The sequence below is a fragment of the Symphalangus syndactylus genome, chromosome X, assembly GCF_028878055.3.
Source record: "Symphalangus syndactylus isolate Jambi chromosome X, NHGRI_mSymSyn1-v2.1_pri, whole genome shotgun sequence".
NCBI lineage: Eukaryota > Metazoa > Chordata > Mammalia > Primates > Hylobatidae > Symphalangus > Symphalangus syndactylus.
The window spans coordinates 59,642,842-59,652,398 of NC_072447.2; the positions used below are offsets into that span (position 1 = coordinate 59,642,842).

Consider the following 9,557-nt stretch of genomic DNA (forward strand, 5'->3'; position numbering starts at 1 on the left):
CTTGTAATATTTATTTATTTTAAAAATTGTGGTAAGGTTGGGCGTGGTGGCTCACACCTGTAATCCCAGCACTTTGGGAGGCCAAGGCAAGCAGATCATCTGAGGTCGGGAGTTCAGGACCAGCCTGACCAACATGGAGAAACGCCATCTCTAATAAAAATACAAAAGTAGCCAGGTGTGGTGGCACATGCCTGTAATCCCAGCTACTCAGGAGGCTGAGGCAGGAGAATCACTTGAATCCGGGAAGCAGAGGTTGTGGTGAGCTGAGATCGCACCATTGCACTCCAGCCTGGGCAACAAGAGTGAAACTCTGTCTCAAAAAACAAACACAAAAAAATTGTGGTAAAATACAGATAACATAACATTTACCTTCTTAATCATTAAAAAAAATTGTCCCAAATACATCAGACAAATATTAAATCTCTTGATGATTCAGTCTGCCGAACTATGCAACTATCATAGTACCCTTTTAACCATTTTTAAGCGTACAGTTCAGTAGTGTTTAGTGTGTTCACATGGTTGTGCAATGAATCCCCAGAACTCTTTTCATTTACCCAAACTAAAACTTGATACGCATTAAACAATAATTTCTCATTCCCTCCTATCTCCAGCCCTCAGCAACCACCTTCTCAAACTATTTTTTTCTCAACTGTAAAATAGGGACACTATTCCAAAAGGATTGTTATGAGACTTAAATGAGTTAAGTGTCATGGACTAAATGTTTATGTCCCCCCAAAATTCAGATGTTGAAATCCTAACCTTCATTGTGATGGTATGAGGAGATGAGCCTTTGGGAGGGGATTAGGTCCTGAGGATGAAGCCCTTGTGAAAGGGATTAGTGCCCTTATAAAAGAGTCCCCAAAGAGCTCTCTAGTTCTCTTTGTGCCATGTGAAGCTACAAGGAGAAATCGGTAGTCTGCAACCAGGAAGAGGACCCTCCCCAGAACCCACACCTGATCTATTTCTAACCTCCAGCACTGTGAGAAGTAAATTTCTGTTGTTTATAAGCTACCCAGTCTATGGTACTTTGTTATACACCCCAAACTGACTAAGACAATAGTGTATGCAAATTGCTTGCTATAGTGCTTCATACACAATTTAAGTGCTCAGTAAATGTTAGATATTATTATTTGTGATTCTGTCTTAATGATTTTTTTGAAAACACCATGAATTAACATGGGTGAAATTGGGTATACAAACACAAATAAAGGCTATAATTAGAGTAAGATGAGTATGAAGGAAGTGAGCAACAAGAGACCGTATGTGGAAGAGGAAAGAGGAGGATGAATACTCTTATGGTCTTATCATGGAGACAAGGAGTTAGAATGCAGGTCCTGATATACCTTGGCTTGATTGGTGGCTATATATGAGCCTTAATTTCCACTTGCTTATTTCCTGTGGGTAGGGGCTTAAGAGACCTGGGCAATTTTCCACTTGTCTGATGCAGAGGTGGCACATAGCAGTGGGTTTTTGTTTAGCTTAATGTAAAGCATGTTATTTAAAAAGTGAATTAGTCTTCAACCTTTATTGATTGGGATTTTCACATAAAAATCTGTATTTCAGGCTTCATTCACTTGGAAGATCTGCTAAAAATTGGTCCTCATTTAATTGAGGCAACAATTGGCTGGACTGTGTAGATGATTTCATCTCAGCCCATATCACTCAATTATGTTACCTGCTTAGCCTCTGAGGAAGGTGGTCTGTAAGGTTAATCAGGCAACTTATTTTTTTCATATAATCAAACTCATATTCCCAATATATGATCATGACCACTATCGTGACACATACTGACAATTCTACCTTTTCTAGGAAACTTGATATCCTGACTACAAACGTGTCTATAGATTATGTTCTCCCAAGTTAGTACCTTCAAGAACTGTGAAAGGTCTAAGATTTTTTTTTTTTTAACTTTTATTTTAAGTTCACGGGTACATGTGCTGGATATACAGGTTTGTTACATAAGTAAACTTGTGTCATGGGGGTTTGTTGTACAGTTATTTCCTCACCCAGCTATTAAGCCTAGTCTCCATTGGTAATTTTTCCTAATCTCCTCCCTCCTCCCAACCTCCACCCTCCTATAAGCCCCCGTGTGTGTTGTTCCCCTCTATGTATCCATGTGTTCTCATCATTTAGCTCCCACTTATAAGTGGAAGCATTTGGAATTTGGTTTTCTGTTCCTACATTAATTTGCTAAGGATAATGGCCTCTGGCTCCATCCATGTCCCTGCAAAGGACATGTTTTCATTCTTTTTTACGGCTGCATAGTATTCCACAGTGTATATGTACCACATTTTCTTTATCCAGTCCATAAGATTTTACTCATAAACAAGCAAGTTAGCTTAGCACAGTTTTATAGATGCTAGTGAAGACATGAGACTCCGGGGTTGGAGACATAGGATAAGGACAGTTCATTCCTCACAGCAATAGCAGTAGCCAGAGCATCAGCATTTGTGCTGCTTCCCTAAGCCTAATTCTTATAGGGCAACACAAAGAGGATCAGATGACACCTGCACATGTGTGGGTTGCGTTATAGGAGTGGGACCCTAAGTTTAGGGAACTCAAATCTTTTATAATGGTCAGTAAGCATACTTGACCTTTGCTCTAGAGCAAGCTTTTCCAGCACACAGCCCATGGGCCACATGCGGCCTGGGACAGCTTTGAATGTGGCCCAACACAAGTTTATAAACTTTCTTAAAACTTGAGGTTTTTTTGTGATTTTTTTTTTTTCTTAGCTCATCAGCTGTGGTTAGTGTTAGTGTATTTTACGTGTGGCCCAAGACAATTCTTCTTTTTCCAATGTGGCCCAGGGAAGTTGAAAGATTGGACACCCCTGCTCTACAGGGAGATATTATCTTTGTTATAATGGGACAATGAATAAACCTGCCCTTTGCTCTGAAGGGAGACATTATTTCTCTCTTCTAAGGCTGTTTGCTGTATAAATATTCTGGAAAAGTTAGTCTGGAACAAAGGCAGTCAGTGTCTCTGCTTGTAAGATGCGTGGAAACACCAAAGAGCTCTGGAGAATTGTCTCCCAATATGCACCCAGCACCGTTTGTCCTGTCAACTTTACCTTCACTTTAGAACAAGTTTGCACTTACTAAAAAGGGAATCCCTGTTTCTTTACTCTCACACTTAACTCTGATACCAATGTGTGAAAGGTTTTTCAACACCAACCAATTCTTCAACTCTCTGCATACCAACTAGGTATCTTACAATTAAATTCTGACATTAACTACCTGGAGTTAGTGCAGACACTATAGGTCGAATGCTCAGTCCCACAAAACTGCCCCCACTTCAGATGCCAGTCACGAGAAATGGGTCCCCAGATGACCCACACTTCTACCCAACTTGACTACATATTGAAGGTTCCCACGGGTTCAATAATTTGCTATGGGCTGGGCGTGGTGGGTCACGCCTATAATCCCAGCACTTTGGGAGGCCGAGGTGGGTGGATCACTTGAAGTCAGGAGTTCAAGACCAGCCTGGCCAACATGGTGAGACTCCGTCTCTACTAAAAATACGAAAAAATTAGCCGGGCGTGGTGGCATGCACCTGTAGTCCCAGTTACTCAAGAGGATGAGGCAGGAGAATCGCTTGAACCCGGGAGGTTGCAGTGAGCAGAGATCATGCCACTGCACTCCAGACTGGGCTACAGAGTGAGACTCCATCTCAAAAGATAATAATAATAATAATTTGCTATGACAGAGTGAGACTCCATCTCAAATAGTAATAATAATTATTTGCTATGACAGCTCACTGAACTCAAGGAACCACTTACATTTACCAGTTTATTATAAAGGATATAATAAAGGATACAGATGAACAGCCAGTTGAAGGGGTACACAGGGTGAGATCTGGAAGAAACAGAGTAGAGGAGCTTCTGTCCCAGTGGGAGTTGGGGTATGCCACCTTCCCAGCATGTGGATATGTTCACCAATCCAGGAGCTCTCTGAGCCATATACTTTAGGTATTTTAATGGAGGCTTCATCATGTACGCATGTTGATTATTAACTCAATCTCCACGCCCTCTCCACTCCCCAGAGGATGGGGGTAAGGCTGAAGGTTCCAAACATCTAACCATGGCTTGGTTTTTCTGGTCACCAGTCCCATCCAGGAACTCACCAAGAGTCACCTCATTAGATCAAAAGATACTCCTATCACCCAGGAAATTCCAAGGGACTTAGGACCTTTGTGTCAGGAACCAGGATCAAAGACCAAATATTGGAACAAAGGATACACCTAGCACCCCATGGCTCAGGAAATTACAAGGGTTTTAGAAGCTCTGTGCCAGGAACCAGGGGCAGAGACTTTATTTATTTATTTATTTATTTATTTATTTATTTATTTATTTTATTGAGACGAGGTCTTGCTCTGGAGTGCAGTGGCATGATCTTGGCTCACTGCAACCTCCTCCCCCCAGGCTCAGGCAATCCTCCCACCACAGCCTCCCTAGTAGCTAAGATCATGGGAATGTGCCACCACACCCATCTAATTTTTGTGCTTTTAGTAGAGACAGGGTTTCATCATGTTGCCCAGGCTGGTCTTGAACTTCTGAGCTCAAGTGATCCACCCTCCTCAGCCTCCCAAAGTGCTGGTATTACAGGCGTGAGCCACCATGCCCAGCCTATTTATTTATTTTTGTGCCACACTAACCCAAAGGAAACCAACAGGGAACATTATGGATGAAGTATACTGGGTATTCATTTGCTTATTAAGCAAATATTTATTACACACTTACAATGATAAGAGATGTGCTAGGCCCCAGAAATACAAACTTGAAAACAACCCACTCTTTCCCTTCAAGGTGCTCATAATCTAGCTTGTAAGTCAGGCAAGTAAATTGGTAATTACAGCACAGTGTAACAGATGCTATTTGTGGGCAAAGGAAGTCCCGGGGTGAAGGGAAAGAGAGAAAGGTGGTTTCCAGGAGGAGGGCTCACTTCATCAAAACCATGAAAGACGAGTAGTAGTTAAGGGGAATGAGAAGTGGGGAGAATTAGCCCAGGATGTCAGGCAAGAGAGGAGAAAGAGGGAAGTTATGAATTGGCGGACTGTGATGAGAAATTTGGATTTACAGGAGAGCAATGTGGGAATAGCCCTGGAGGCAGAGAGACCAGTTAAGAGGCTTTTGCAAGAGTCTAGACATGAGATGGTGCTTGGCTGAAATAAGAAAGTGGCAACAGAAATGAAGGGAAGAGAACACAGCTGAGTGATATCGAAGAGGTATAGAATTGATCGGACTTAGTAATGAACTGGATGAGGCAATAAGGGGAGAAAAAATCTTTGTGCCCAGCTTTTGCCTTGGGAAACTGGGTGATTGGTGATGGCATTAACTGAGTTAGAGAAGACAGGAGGAGGAGGACCAGGTTTTGGCTGAATATAACCAGTAGGTAAATAGACATACAAGAATGTTATGCCGTATAAATTCAAGATATTATTTTTTAATTGTTAGTATTACATTAATGCACTTTATACTTTAAAAATTAATTACTTCAACATATTAGATTATATGCAAATCAATAACTATCAAATACTATATATAGGAAGCACATAATGACTTGTACATAACTGACAGAGAAAAGTACAGCTAAAACGTGCTGTGTGGGCATCCATTAAGTAGGCAACTCACAGATCTGAATGCAAACTCAGAGTACTTAACAGTATGCTCTCTTCATACTCAAGTAAATCTTTTAAGGAAAGGAAATAGCACTTCATTTTAAGTCAGGGTGCCATTTCCACTGTAATTGCAGCTGACGTATTGCTAATGCACCAAGACAATTTGTGATTTAAAAAAAAAACCCAGAAGTTCACTATATTATAGTTCATAATCACTAGGGCTTTCTTTGTGCAGTTCTAACTTTTAAAAAGCTTACATTTACCATCCAAATGCCATGATAAAATAGCTAATCTTGCCTGTGACGTTGTCATTATTACCAGAACAAGATAAAATTCCAAATTGTTAATTAACTGAGTGAACTTTAATTTGGGGACTTTGTAAGAAAGAAACATTCCCCATTAAATACTGTATATTTATTTATTGAGCTAAAAAAAATGAAATGCTTCCCACCAAATCCTATAGTGTATATTTGTCACAATCAGTGAAAACAGAAATGAGTAGGACCAGGCATAATTGGAAACCAATTGTCCCTTCATCCATCACTAATGTCTCCAATCTGTTAAAGTCATGTTTGCCTTTTTCCAGGCTATGCTGTGGTTCATATTTCCCACAGACTCATCGTGAAAGCATTGACAATAGTAAGCTTCCACTCATCACTGTTCAGTCCTACCTTAATTACAGCACCAAATGAATACTGAGGAAAGGAATATTGCATTATCTCACTGGTACAGCAAGACAGATCATTCCAATCAGATCCAATGCAAGTTGTAGTTCAGACAATCTCTGTCTTAGACTTTTTATTTGTATTTTTCTTTTCTTTAAATTTCAGCTATAGTAGGACATATCCGCATTATTTCCACTTTTTAAAAGCCACCACTATAGGAACATTTTGGGATGCTAAATATTTGCTTCCAAGTTGACATTAAAGAGGGCAAGTTTTCTCCTCCTGAAGAATATATTACAAACAATCGTTTACCTGTAAGCTATATTTCCTCAAATGCTTTCCAATCCATTTTCCCTGAGAACATAAAACCAAAGGTGAACAGCTCTTAGTGAATTATCTCGTGATCCCTGAAATGCAGTAATGATTGAAGAAAAAAGGAGGGAGATGGTCAATGCTCTTCTCCATGTTACTGGGTAATCAAGTATCATTGATTATCTCTTTGATATACTGATTTCCTTTCTTTTTGGTGTATACCCAGCAGTGGGATTGCTGGATCATATGGTAGCTCTATTTTTAGTTTGTTGAGGAATGATTGAGACTAGTTTTCACTTCGGAACCAACCAACCATTGCATTCTTCAACTTTTCTAGTCTCCTCACTGAAGTTGAACAATTTCATGAAGATGAACATTGTAAGATATCTATCTTTGTTTCAATCAATGCCAGCAATAATCCTGGGGATCATTCCATACAGAGCTTGCCAGGGCCAGGGTAAAGCGTCCACATCAAAATCATTATCTCTTTTATGCTTGGAAGCATTAGCTCCTGATAGGCCTCCAGATTCCAGAGGTTTAGCTGTGATTACTGTTCTGATCTCATTCGAGAGCGTCTTATGTCTGGGGTGGCCCAGAATCTTCACGGCTTGAATTTAACAGGTATAATTATTAGAACAGGTTCCAAGATCATAGTGTAAAAACAAAAGAAAATGAGGAACAGCAGAGCAGAATGTAGAGATAATATCATCATGTGTTCTTGAGGCCCAAAGCAGAATCGTTTTTTGGAGGCAGTCTTGCTCTGTCACCCAGGCTGGAGTGCAGTGGCACCATCTTGGCTCACTGCAGCCTCTGCCTCCTGGGTTCAAGCTATTCTCATGCCTTAGCCTCCTGAGCAGCTGCAATAACAGGCGCGCAACGACCACACCTGGCTAATTTTTGTATTTTTAGTAGAAACAGGGTTTCATCATGTTGGCCAGGCTGGTCTCGAACTCCTGACCTCAGGCGATCCACCCGCCTCGGCCTCCCAAAGTGTTGAGATTACAGGCGTGAGCCACCATGCCCGGCCCCAAGGCAGAATTCTAAAGTGCACTTCCAAGGGAGAGCAAGTCAAGTCTACTTTAAGGTTGAGGAGAGGGTCATTTGAAACTCGGGGAGAGGGTTCCAGTGGCAGGTTGCCCATGAGGAGGCTTCAAGGGGTCAAGGCAGCAGGAGATGGTGGAGACATTCACAGAGTGTGACGGGGAAAGACAACTGGAAAGCGAAAGACAAGTGTGTGAAACATATTTGTCTACTTGGGAAATTTCCCCTGCTTTAGTTCATACCCACTAGACTGTTTTGTGGCGTGTCACGGTTCTAGATACCGAGTGATCACTGCTGTGAGCTGTGAGCAGAGCTTTAACAAGCAGTGGGGCTCATTGATTACTTATTAGTAGTAGTAGAAGTAGTAGAGACAGGATCTCACTATGTTACCCAGGCTGGTCTTGAACTCCCGGCCTCAAGCAATCTCCCCACCTCGGCCTGTCAAAGTGCAGGTATTACAGGCATGAGCCACCATGCCCAGCCTGATTTTCTTTTCATGATGTCCTGCATTTCCTCCATGTTTCATTTTCTTCAGTTGCTCCAAGGTTACTCTGGGCTCTGTACGTGCGATTTCTGCCACCTAAGAAGACAACCCAGCCCAGCCACACAGATAAGACACTCAAAGGTGGACTGACTTCTCAGACACACATAAATGCTAAGGACTTAAATGGGCCCGAGTTGAAATTCTAAGGCACATTCTCTGGCATTTTTTCAGACGTTACCAGATTCACTCTAGTCTAGAACATTAAGCAATCCATTTTAACCGTGCATTCCTCCCGAGACAAAGCATGTGTCTATAAAAGGCCCCTGCTGCTCAGTGAGGGGAGGGCGACCTTGCAGTGTATAGAAACCAATAAAGCACTTTGAGTCTGGCAAAACCCCAGCCCATCATGGCTCCACAGATGTTACTTTTAGTTAAAAAAAAAAAAAAAAAAAATCAGATGCATTTGCCATGGGAACAGCAATGGAAGGTCACTCTCTTCTGTACTTATTTTTATGTGTGTGAGTCGCTGAGCCCTCATCCTCCTCCAGCCAGCTCTCTTCAAGCTACCCCCTAATTCCCATGTTGTCAGCCCTGCCTCTGCCTCTTCTTCCAGCCAGTTTCAGCGCGCCCTCCAACTCCTCCCTTGCCCTCCCTTTGCTTCTTCTATCTAAGGAGCTATAAGTCTAACAGAAACTTTCAGGGGGAAAGGCAGTGAATATTGTTTTTGCAGAGGCAAAATCAGTCTTCTCTGTGAGCTGCACAGTGTTGCAAAGGCATGGCTGGTCAGAAAGGGCACTGGTACAGGAGGGAGGCAGAAGACCTGGGTCTAGTCCCAGCTCTGTCCCCAGCCGGCAGGGAGACTAGGGACAAGCCACTTTCCTTTGGGCTCAGGCTTCCTTGTCTGTAAAAAAAAGGAAGTTCCCTATTTGTAGAAACTTGGGAATATTGTTCATAATCAAGAAAATGAGGTTGGAGGGTTAGAGGCATAGTTGCCCTGAAAAAACCATCCTTTTCTAAAGCCTGAAATTAAAATAGTACAATTTTTTAAATTGTAAAATTACTTGCTCATTAGAAACAACGAAAGCATCTCTCTCCCTCTCTCTCTCTCTCACACACACACACATACACAATGAGAAAAGTCAGAATTATCTAAAATCTCTTCATTCAGAATAAGATTATTCTTAGGAGATCTATCAGTGTCACCTTCTTTTTTTTTGTTTGTTTGTTTTTTTGAGACGGAGTCTCACTCTGTTGCCAGGCTGGAGTGCAGTGGCGTGACCACAGCTCACTGCAACCTCCCTGGTTCAAGCAATTCTCATGCCTCAGCCTCCAGAGTAGCTGGGATAACAGGCATGTGCCACCATGCCCAGCCAATTTTTGTATTTTTAGTAGAGACAGGGTTTCACCATGTTGGCCAGGATGGTCTCAATCTCCTGACC

General features: G+C 41.9%; 1 non-coding gene across 1 annotated transcript; it reads right to left on the bottom strand.

The window, feature by feature from the left end:
* Nucleotides 1-397: 397 nt before the first annotated feature.
* Nucleotides 398-465, bottom strand: LOC129476594 (small nucleolar RNA SNORD77). The gene has a single exon (XR_008655019.1). It is a non-coding gene; the product is annotated as a small nucleolar RNA SNORD77 (small nucleolar RNA).
* Between the last annotated feature and the right edge of the window lie 9,092 nt (nt 466-9,557).